Source organism: Cupressus sempervirens, chromosome 7 (assembly GCF_028749045.1).
Source record: "Cupressus sempervirens isolate cs-2001-9-10 chromosome 7, ASM2874904v1, whole genome shotgun sequence".
Lineage (NCBI taxonomy): Eukaryota > Viridiplantae > Streptophyta > Pinopsida > Cupressales > Cupressaceae > Cupressus > Cupressus sempervirens.
In genome coordinates, this window is record NC_143124.1 from 284,434,627 (window position 1) to 284,447,602 (window position 12,976).

Here is a 12,976-nt window from a genome sequence, read left to right on the forward strand (position 1 = left end):
ATTAGGGAGAAGCTTTCTTGTGTCCTCACGACATCTTTGACTGATCTTCTTGGCAATAATTTTACTGAGCTTATTCAAGTAATATGGCACACTATTTTTCTACCAAATTCTAAAATTTCAACTACAAGAATGGTTTTATCTACATTGAGACTCCTACTTTGTTTTCAGAATAGAAATAGAGTTGTAGTCCATGTATCTTATGTGTATTATATTTATGCAGGTACAATACCTATTGGCATGGTCATTATTACTAACTTGTCTTCAAGTTGTACCTTCATTATCAGCAAAAAGAGAATATATGGTACAATGTGCACAAGATTTAGGAAGTACTTCAACATTGTTAGTTTTCTTATTTCAGCACATACCAATTAAGAAAAGTTGACCATCTAACTCAAAGAAATATAATGCAATAACAATTAAGGAAAATGGCCCTACATCTATAGAAAAATGGTCTATTGCTACAAGTTCTTTATATTTTTCTATGGAGGCATTATGGCTACTTGATATAGATAAGATGGCTACTCTTGCCAGTGCAGTTTATGGATTGATACTTCATGTTCTGCCTGCATATGTTTGTGATTGGATTATCAATTTAGAGGATCACCCTGCAACAAGTTTTATTGAAGCTTTCACTACAACATGGTGCAATCATCAACTACTTGATGATGAGTTCTCCAAGGTGTACTTATTTACTTGGATAGTTAAATAATCAAGATGAAATATGTAGAGACATCTAAGTTCCAAATCTTAGTATTTTTTTCTAGATGGGTAATGATCTGCAGGCCTTAAACTTTGATCTTAAATCAAGTTAATATGGATTTGAAGAGCTTATTCAAGTCATATTACAAGTTTCAAATATTGAGAAGCTCCAAGTTTTTGTAATCATGCATACGAAATTAGAAAAAATGAAAATGATTGTAACATGGGGTGAAGTTAGAATCTTTGTAATGGGGACTTGGTTTAATGTCACTAAGGTTGTTCTGATAACTTTGGAAAAGGACTTGTTCATAAATTTTCTATGAATGTTTTTGATCAAGGTGGGAGTCATTGGCAATAAATTCAAATTTACTACCTTAAGTCTCTAGTCTTACAAATAATTATTATACTCTACACAAGAGACCATCAATTCCCTCTCATTTCTCTCTTTGAAGATGAGAAATATGAGTTGGTTAAACCTTTGAAATAAATTATATCATCAAGGGCATGTTGTTGATGACGCTTTAAAGAGAATCCAGTCCTTGATGTGCCTCTGTCTAAGTTTCTTCTACTATTTTTCTATTGTCCTACTATCAATCCCTTGTGAATTCCTTCTTTGTTGTTGGACTGGTATGAGCATTTTGTAGGTTGTTATAGTTTGAAGGAATATTTTATAGTTAAATTTTTGTAAAGGGTTTAGGGGCTAAAACAACTAATACAAAATTACAAGGTAGTACAATTGCGATAGAAGAACTCAGCATAGGTTAGACCTTATACATATAGAATATACAAGTGTTGTAGTATGCCAACTACCTTCAATGTTCCTCCAATTCTTAAGCATGCCACAAAGAGGTAAATTAATCTTTCTAGGCATACCAAAAACATAGGAAATTAGTTTTTGTAGTGCCAACTAACACTCTTAGATTGCATGTTGTGTCCACCACTTCCACTTTAGAAAAAAGAAGCAAAGGCACCAATAGAAGTTGTCCCACCTATTACCACAACTATAGATACACTCATAGTACCTCATCAACCACCATCCACATTCTTTATCCTTCTCATAATAGATAAGGTTACATTAGGTGAAGGTTGTGAATGAGTTTTTTTAGTGTCCCTCAATGGCACATGACTTAAGCACCAATAAGTTGTTTGACTAGGTACCAATAAGGAGGCCAAATCATCAACACAACTTCAAGTATTGATAAATTTCATTACAGTCCAAACTTAACAATAGCACTGTGTAGTTTAATGAAATTCATGCCTTAGAAACTATGTACATCATTTAGAAGAAACAAATTTGTGTAGCTTGTTGTGAATACATTACAAAACTACATTTTGCACAATGGATTTTTTGGTTATTCATTAGTTGAAGTGATATTCTATGCATTTTTCTGATTCATGTTGAAAATCTGATTACATGTTTTTATCTAGCTACTCATTTTTATGATTAACCTATGATTATTTGTGGGTTCTACAAAATACTGCAATTCTTTGTAACCATGACTCTAATAATTCCACCTGCACTTGCATTTCCATGCTCATACAGACTTTAAAAACTACTTAGATAAAGATGTGTTAGTAAGATCTTCATCTAATGCATTGGAATTGTAATTATAGAAACTCTAAGCTAGGAAAAGCTTCAATGCTAATTTTAGAACTCACTTTAATGTACATCATAGCATTATTTAGTCGTCTACCAATTTGCAACCAAACACTTGAAAACAATCATCTTGCATTCTCTCATCTTGATGATGGATCATGGAGTGTGATCTGAAACATTGATGCTAAGAAAATATATACAAGATCAAATCCAGAAATAAAAACTACATTTCAAATAGATTGTAGAAATTTGATAATTCTTCTTTTCACTAGGAATTTTTTTAAGTAATAAAATGCCAAAGTTCCAATACTTATAACAAAAAAATCAATGGAAACTCCATTCTCAAACGTTCCAATCATTACTCCACCTACACAAATTCAAATAAGGGCATTGTATTTTATCATACAGCCTTTTTTAATTTTTTGACATGGATGTTTATGGTAGGAAGGGGATGCCAGCACAATAGATCAAGGAGGGTCATTCTCTCCTCATCCCAACATTCCCAAAATGTCCTCTAACAAGGAAATGCTAGTTTAGCCTTAGGAAAAGCACCTTAGAGTAAACTAGTTAAATTGATTTTTGAATATGCATTTAAAAGATAGGAGTGTCTGTGACTTAAATGGTTACTCCATTGTCATTCAATACTTTGTGAATGTCATGTATCCCATACCTCCAAGGGTTACAATCCTTGTTATGATTTTCTCTCTTGTTCCTTTACATAATGTGTATCTAAGTTTTCATTTATAGGTGATGTAGATAGGCTCACACCAGGAGAGGGAGTAAGACGTTGTGGACTGATATAGCATGTACTTGACAATAGAGCTTGATTACCAACATATTCCAACCACCATGGATATAAGTTTGTTAGGTTTTGGTTTCTTTCAAAGCAATTTGATTCAAAATTGAAACCAGGGGGACTTATTTTTGTGTGATTTATATACTGCAAATAACTCATTTCCTTTTCTCTCCTTGTTAATGACATATTTTGTAAAGATGAACTCATGAATCTCACTAAATTCATCTTGTAAGAGGCATATATATTTAGTTCCTAGCTATTAGGATAAATTTCAAGATACATGTGTCTAATACCATTCTACTTAACATCCCACCTATCCCTATGTTAATAATGGGATGTCTCAGCTATCCTAGTTTTAGTTTAATTTCCTCGATAGATCTCTACATGAGGTGTCCTAGATTTGAGAATTTAAACTAGGGTAGCGAAAACTCAAACAATGGTTTAAAAATTTAAGCAGCTCTTCATTTTACAATGTCTATGTACATCTAATGAAAATAAGAGCCAAAACTTATCATGAACTGCTAAAAAAATACACATGAATAGAAAGTTGAAAATACTGAAAATTATTTAACAAGAAATACACACAGAATATGTTTCAAATCTTGAACTATGACTTGAGTTAGCATACCTACATTTTCCTTTGGGCTTTAGAAACTCTCTCCCAAATATGGATTTGCATGAGTGAAATTGGACCTAACATCAGCTTCAATGATGAATTTGACTTTGAAATCCTATTCATGGCCCTTAGTGCTACATATCCCAAAAAAGTCCTATTTTTTAAATTAGATCATGAGTATAGTTTCTCAATACAAACATACATATAATCATCTTCATCCAAATATTTTTCTTAATATTCCTAGCTAATCTTAATATCAACTTTCAAACATGTGAATCAATGCAACATTCAATGTATTTGAATGTTAAGACACTAGTAGAAATGAGGACAATCAAAACTTAATATTGCATTTCATGGGACTAATCATGGGTGGCACATAGATGAATCTTGTTAAAGGAACACCAAAATTTTCTTATGCAAGAATTTAAAAATATTTTCCGATACAACTTGGTTAATAAATATAAGATAGCATAATGTATCATTTATTTTGGGTGTAATTTAGACATCTACAATTTAACACAAATGTTATTATTAGCATGGATTTGAAAAATGTTTTGGGACAAACCACATTCAAGTCGAGCCCATACCCACATGGATACTAAAGGGTATTAATATTTTTCATTCTGTTCCATTTCTAAATATTAGTGTATTAAGTCAATGCATATTTAAAATCAAACATTCACTTCAAACATACGTATAAAAAAACTAAAACAATGGGACTGATGCTTACGCTCTATTTTGTTTGGCAAGATGGGCATCCACCTCTAGGATAGTCAGACACGGCTTATCTCGTTCTGCCAGTGTTATTAATTGTCACTCAATACATATCAACACAAATCATGCAGCCTTCACAAGTAATTTAAATTCCTTTTTCATTTTGTTATATTTTTCCATATAGTTATTGTTTGATGTGTATGTTGTTTTAGTCTGGTGTATCGATACTTTGTTCAGAGTGTAAACATGTCTAAGAGTAAGGAGCACTGAGTCTGATTTTTTCTAAATTATCTTGAAACTGATTCAATTTGTTTGTTAGATATAATACTTTCAAGGGTCTTATGCTTCTATCCTACCATCTCACAACTCTTCCTGCACTTCTTCAAACTCAAAAAATAACCTCTTTTCTGCAGCCATAATCAGCCAGTACGGATTCACTCGCTTGATCAAGAAGAATTTTCTAACCATTCTCTCTTTTATTTCACAATCAGTATCGAATATCAAATTCACAACTTGGGATGTGCTTTCAAATGTTCTACACTAGCTTTTTTACCAGATCGGAAGCATAATTAGGTTGTGAGAGGAGAATCCCATCATTTAATTCCAAAGAAAACTTGGATGCCAAGAAAATACTGCAACAAACGACACTTGAATCCAAAGCCTTTATAAGCTCACTTCTTATGCCAGTAATCATGTCAACTCTCTTGCCTATAAGAATCAAATCATTCACACAGAGGAAAAGTCCAAAAAAGATCGTCAGAGGCATGGATAGGATTACAAGTTGGGATTGAGCCAATGACACCACAATCAATAAAGAAGTGCTTAATCTTCCAATGCCATGCTAAAGGAGGCTGTGAAAAGATTTTCACATTACAAATAAGAAAAGTTCTAGCCATGCAAAAACTAAGAGATACCTTGATATAATAATAATATTCAACGGGCTCAACCAAATATCTGCAACATCATTTATCTGACATGTAAACCTAAATTTGATTGAGAAGTGCAAAAAGTTAAATTAATTAGATTGTTGATCTTTAAAGCTTAAGGTCAACACTAGGTTTCTTTGAACATATCGGTACTTCCAAAAGTGTTGATTACCCCCTACTAAGGTTCAAACTATATGAAGGAATACGTTTAGTTTTAATACTTAGGTTTTTCAACAAAAGATTGGCTTCCCCCTTTCAAAGTTTTCAGTTTTCTAAAATAGCTCGGTACTTATGAGCTTAGGCATATAGGTATCTAACAATTGGGAACCACAAGAAATAGATTTACATGGTTATCTGATGAGTACAAAGACATTTTTCATGTCTTAAATAATAAAGATTCAAGACAGTGCAAGCTACAAAAAATAAGTTTGTTATCTCTACAATTCTCCCTACTATCTGTATGTATATAGGACACTGAGTTTGTATTATTATGTATACCTTTGTTTAGATGTTATGTCTACCGATCCAATACTTTAAAATACCAGATAGTTGCCAGCAAGTTATTGCCTTGGGTGTTCTATCAATGTCAATAGATTTCCACAGTCTATGAAATTGTTTGTAGCATAAAATTGTTTGTAGTATTTCTGGATTAGATTGCATATTTCATTTTTGCATCAGTGTTTTAGATCACATTCCATGATCCATCATAAAGATAAAAGAAAGCACAGTGAAAATAAAAAGAATGAACCACAATCAGGAGTTTAGTTTTTGTAATTCAGAGAAAAATCTGATCCATGTGATGTAAAAGAAAAAGTAGATAATAATAGGTGAAATGAAGAAAAAACGTTCAAAAAAATGAACATAACGACTATATAGTGAACTCTACCATGTTGTGATCTAATCAATTTTTTTGTAGACTCCCGTGCAGTTTGAAAATTGAACTGTAGTATAAAACAACATGATGCACTACATATATAGTCCAAATGTATATTCCTTAAGGAACCCTCATAGCAATTCTGCACCAGATATATAGTGGCTTATCTAAAATTTATTACATATATCTCACTAATGTTCTGACTATTCATAGCGATTCTAAAAAATATATCTCATCATACATTGGGCAGTGAATGTAGGACCAAATATTTTTTGATCTCCTGCATTTTGAAGATAATTTCATTCATAGTGTATCTATTTCATGATTTCCAATGGTCTAGGATACTTCATTTTGTTAGTATTATTTCTATAAAATGCTCTATAAATACATATTTTTATGTAGGTGATTTTGCATTGTAAAGGTTCTTGTAAGAGACTTATATCATGAGTGGAGAATTATGTACTTGATTTGGGTAGGTGTGACTTCAGAGATGATGTTCAAGACTGAGCACACATGCTAAAGTAGCTCTGGGCACATTCCTTTTGGGGCATTAGTCTAGATGGAGGAAATAAAACATCATAGACTTATTTGATCACGTAATTTCATTAGCTGACTTACCTCCCTGCAGTAGTGTTGAATCAGAAAGGTCTGAAGACAATTTTGAAAGGCATGTATTTGGAAAGACGACCAATGGAAACTTGGCCTTGGAAATTGCAATTTTTTTTCCTCCAAGTTAAGTTTAGTTTTTCATTAAAAAAAAATACTTTTTTTTTGCTTGATTCTCTATCTCAAATTGTTCAACACACACTCTAGGTTATAGGCCTTTGCTAAAACCATTGAGCCTATATCAAACTTACATCCCTCATGGTGTAGAGGTTTGTTAACCCATTGAATCAAGATGCAGGACTATGGTTTATGATCATGATAGTTCTGGTGATGACACTAATGGCATTTATTCATCCACTGTTAGATTCTTTAGTGAAGGGAGTTTACAAAGTCACATAAGTGGATCAGACCTAGAAAATGACCGATCAATTAATAGTGAAAGCTCAGAGCTTAAGACCAAACATAAATATAGAAAGAAATCTTCAAGTAGTTCAACTACAAAGTCCTCGAAGTAAATAATTTTAGATTCAAATGCTAAAAAGATTAGAAATACAAAAAGAAAGTGCAGAGACAATGAAGAAACACATACAATGGAACCTATGATTTTCTTAATAATCATGCGAAGGAAATAATTATAGATGATTCTTTTGTACCTATAGATTCTGATTGCCAATAGTTAATGCCTCTAGATGCCCTCGAATCATGGTTGGGACCAGACATTCCAATCTTTTGTCCTATTTCAAATATAGAAGAATCTGTACCATCAAGCTATGCCAGCTTGTCTGTAGGAGCTGTTACAGCAAAACCAAGCTTTCATATTTACAAATAGAGATGGTTTGAATGTAATGTATGCCTTCTCTACATAATACTCATGACCATCTCTACATAATGCTCAAGGTATTCATCAAAAAATGAATGTGTTTGTCTTTTCTTTGAAAATTGTTCATTGGTAGCATTTTCTAAGATTATTGTCAAAGTTATGGTTCAATAGAGCCACCTTTGGAACCCAAGCTACCACCAACACGAGCACATGGAAGATACAGTTTTATCCATGATATCCACCTAAAAATACTCATTCAAATCTAAAATTTCACAATTTTGTATTTAATGTTTTATGAATATATGCACATGTGTTGATATGCCCACAAATGTGTTTAAACTCAGAATATTTTTTTCTTTATTTTTTAATATATAGTATTATTCATATGAACTTAAACTAAAACTAGCTACTTGAAAATCTCAAGACAGTAGTGTCATTTGATTCACCAACTATTATTTCCCCTCAAAAAATTCCTTGTCTTGACCCAAGGGAAACAAGAAGAAGATATCTTCATGTCTTTTTCTATCAACTAACACCATTGAAGTTAGGAATCCATTCCATAAAAAATTCTATTATGTTAGATTGATGTTTGAAATAGCTACCTTGTTGAGACCACTCTCTATGAATTTAATAAAATTTACAACTAAATAATCTCAAATGTTAGGCATTCTTGAATATTCTTGAAGGTGAGATCAATATTGTCTTAAAAAGTTGGCGTCTCTATGGATTTTCATACTACTAATTTTACAGTACAATTTGGTCCCCTACTCAAAGTTGTTTCATTTATAGTAGCCTTTGATACTTATAATACTTGAATACACAAATTTATTTAAGTTGAGGAAAAAAGTTCTAGCTACATAATTTTTAGAGAGCATATTTTATTACAAGTGTACATTCAAAAAACATCTTGAAAAGTTCTCTAGTGTAAATGATTCCTAGCTTCAACATGATAAACTTATTGTACTTACTTGGAATATTGCATATAGGATGCATATTAGAGTTTATGCCTTAGTTGTATCTATAACAAAAGTCTCCTAACTTCTTCAAACATCTCTCAAATTTACACAAGTGACAACATTCATGTGTTGCATTTTAAGTCAACAATGTTCTATTTTGATGTTGGTTCATATTAATCACTTTGATCAGCAAAATTTACTATAAAATTTACCGTTGTAGTGATTCCCTTGTCAATTGTTCATAGTACTAATAGGGATGGAACTAAACAAAATACTGATCAAAGCATGTAGAATTCACAATAAAGATAGAATGGTACTAACCCCTAATCAGAAGGAAATTAAATTCACTATAGATATAATGTTATTAATAAGTAATTTGACAATGAAATTTCCTTAAAAAATTACCTCAATCATATATTCTATTTTATGAATAAAATAAAGACAACATCTGTTGATAAGTAGAAATGACAATAAGCTTTTCCCTTGGTAAATTTTTAAGAGTTATTCATATTAGTTGAGTTGACTCAATTTCTCATTCAATCATATGGGTTTTCTTATTGCAAGTAGTCACTATTGTCCATAGTGATTGGTGAGAAGATTTATTTCATTTCATGTAGATACAAGTGAAGGATTTTTTGTATGTAGTCATGAGAGTCAATTCAAAGCTTTTGAAATGTGTATAACATCCTTAAATTAAGGAGATGTTGAATCTAATTACATATACTTAACATCTAAACTTGTTGGATGGATGAAAGATGGTAATCAAACAACAATGACTTAGCAATGAGATGTCACTAGTTGTGATCTTTCTGTATCTGGAGGGACTATAATCAAAGAATTTAAATTATTATTAGCAAGTTGGACAAAAAAACACCTTAAGTGTGTTCATGTCGTTATAACACAGCTTTGAAATTCTCCATGTAGGTTCTATATCTAATGTTTTCACATCCGCTATTAAATTGATAGGCACTTGTCTCAACATTTGTACATTCTTTGGGTTTGAAAGCCCACCATAGTCTCAACTTCCAATTTTTTTTTTTGTTAGAAATTTTAGTTGCAACAAACCTAGCAAATGTGTATGAAAAATGTGGAAGCCTAGCTATGTGAAGAGTTTGACAAAATGTTTCAAATAGATGTCTTCTCATGGGATAAGATGATTGTAGGATTTGCACAAAATGGATTTATTGATTAGGCTTTACATACTTTTAATAAAATGTAGTTAGCAAGTGCAAAACCAAATTCCACAACCTTTTCTAGAATCCTCCTAGCTTGTGCTAAAATAAGAGCTTTGGTATAGAGTACAGCCATCCATCATAGCATTAAAGAAGGGGAATAATTTTAAGTTATTGAAGTTGCAACTTCTCTAGTCGACATGTATGCCAGATGTGGAAGCATACACAAGATTTTTTTGATGGAATGGTTGAAAGAAATGTGGATTCCTGTAATGGCATGAGTGAAGGGTATACACAAAATAAATTTGTTGAAAATGTTTTAGAAACTTTTAAGAAAAATGCAATTGATAGTTGAAAATCTATATTTGACAAGATTTTCTGACATTCTTCCTATCTATGCCAAAATGAGAGCTTTGGAACAGGGCATGAACATCCATCGAAGAATAGTTGAAAGAATTTTTTTGGTTGGATATTGTATTTATATTTGTAAATGCTTTCCTAGACATATATGCAATATGTGGAAGCATAGAAAAGGTATTTCAAATATTTAACAAAATGTCACAAAGAAACATAGTTTCATTGATAACACCAATATCAGCATATACACCAAATTATTTTTTTTGTAAAGGCTTAAAAAATTTCAAGTAAATCCAATTGGATATTTCAAGGAATATTCTCTGTTTATGTGGATTTAGTATTCATTAAAAAGTAATATTTTTTAATTGGACTTAAATGAAAAACAGTGGTGCTAACAGCTTACTTACCAGAAAAAATTGGGCATCCATGGAGAGGTCTTCAAAATCGAGCATCCATCGAGAACATCTTTTGCACAAATTAATTATGTTTATAGAGATGTTGATCATCTGAATGGTATAATGTATTCTCTTTCGTACCTATTTCAATACTTGATATCGTTGACAACGGGGCAACAAACCACTAAATTAAGAAGCCCAACATAATCAAAACTTGTCAAACTCTCAAGATGCATATATCAAGCTAACAAGTCTTAAAGATTGGCATTACATAGGTCAACTCTTCTAAAGAAGCATATTTTAGACATGGAAAGCCATCAAAATAGGTGGGATTGTATTTTTGTGTCAAAGTTGTTGAAAATTACGGACTATAGACATTGGTAGCTAATTAAGAACAGAACTTTTATAATTAAAGGTGATAAGAGTAAGTTATTAAAAGCATAGATCTGGTCAAGATGGGGTGCAACAGTGGGGCGCAGATCTAGTTGTACTTTATGTGGCTGATTTGTTTAGTGTTTGTATGAAACCCTCATTCTCTTTAGTCATCCTGATAGAAAATATAAACCTTAATGCATACCATGGAACTTAGATGGGTATCGACCCAGATTTCTTCATGTTGTTTGAGCATGTTTTATTCATCTAGAAGGAAATGTTGTGATTGATGAGATATGTAGAGCCTCTACAAGCGAATGGGAACTTTCCAAAACTATCATATCTTTTACTATTGATATCTTTGACTAAAGAAAATTATAAAACTTTTGGGAAGAATTAATAATTGAAAATTAAAAATTAATGATATTTTAAAACAAAAAATTAAAAATTCAATAATTTTTTCTTAATAAAATTATTCTAGATTTGTAAGTTCAATTTATAACTTGCATAATATTATCTAACTTCAGTAATATTATGATTCAAAGGATTGACCTAAGAGAACTTTTCCTTTAGATATCTATCAATCTTCTAGAAGTGTTTATATGTTCATTATCCTTTGGAGTAGAGAAACATATAGATTTGACAAAATACAATAATAAGATATTAAAATTAGTTGGATTGTATTAGAGGCAGAAGGTTGTGTAGATAAAGGGATTGTCTAGTACCAATTCTACAACAAACACATTATGCCAATGACATTCAAAAAGTAAAGGAAATTAAATCTTTATAAATGTCTTCTATAATCAATCATGAGTGTCTACAATTAACATTCAACATTTTGATCTCATAGTTACTATTTATCTAAATTAATATGCTAATTTATTTCATACATAAATGAATTGTCTATACATTATTTTTGTAATATATAACATTTTTTAAAATTAAATATTCATTCTAATAATTTAAAGAGTAAGATTAAATAATTTTTTTTTTATCAAATTTATAAATAAGTACTTTCACACTATAATTATTATCCTTTATTATTATTAAAAGTCTTCCACATTTATTAAATTAATCAAAATAAATTATTGTTATTTTTAATAAACTCAATTTTTTCTAAATGAATCCTCATAGGTTGTATGTGTACTATGAACATTTTTTTATCCAAATTAAGTTTAGTAAATTTTTTCCTTATATCATTAATAAGTTTACTTTAAATCATATTTCTATTTTTATTATTAAAGTATTTTATTTCAAAATTTAATATTTATTAAATAGTCATTCTCACTCTTTACTAAATACTAGAATAAATTACCTATAGTGATAATAAAATAATGTTATATTTTACAAAAATGGTTAATTATTATTTGACATTAATGTAATTAATAGAAATTGTATGTTGAGATTATAAAATATAATTGATAATTAATATTTTTGATATTCTTGGAGTTTTCTTTTGAGTGTATGGAGATTTTTATTTTCAAGAGTTTAAAAATAGATTTTGAATTGTTTGAGTTCACACTAGGGTCATTTTGAGTTTGTTTCTACTTAAATATCAGTTGAGCAGACATTCAAGTAAGTTAACTAAAAATAATGTATTGATAAGATAAATATTCATCAATTAGTAATAAAACTTGAAAAAATAAGTTAAAGAATATATTAATATGACAAAAATTCATTCATTACTAATGTAGTCTTTTGTTTGGGTGACTAATTATTATGACAAATTCTTTAGTCATTTATTTGATCATTTATTTAGCTAGATATCTTTGTCTAACCTTATGATATTACCCAATCACCAAATTAGTCATTTATTTAGTCACTTATAAATTCTAAAATATTAATAGAATTTGATCCCTTTTAGTCGCATGACTAAAACATTTGGTCTTGTGACTAAATTTTTTAGTCACATAGTCATTTATTTGCCAAAATTTTACTAGAGACTACATGCCAAATGAGAAGGTTGTGAAGAGTGTCATGGGAGATATAGTCCTTGACCTCATACCTCGTAATATTAAGAAAGTTTTCCATCTCCAAAGGGTAGACCAATACCTTCAAATATCCTATAAAGGGGCA

At 30.6% G+C, this 12,976-nt stretch overlaps 1 pseudogene; it reads left to right on the forward strand.

Annotated features, from left to right (window-relative positions):
- The first annotated feature begins 514 nt into the window (after positions 1-514).
- Positions 515-8,686, forward strand: LOC149546540 (uncharacterized; annotated as a pseudogene).
- The last annotated feature ends 4,290 nt before the right edge of the window (positions 8,687-12,976 follow it).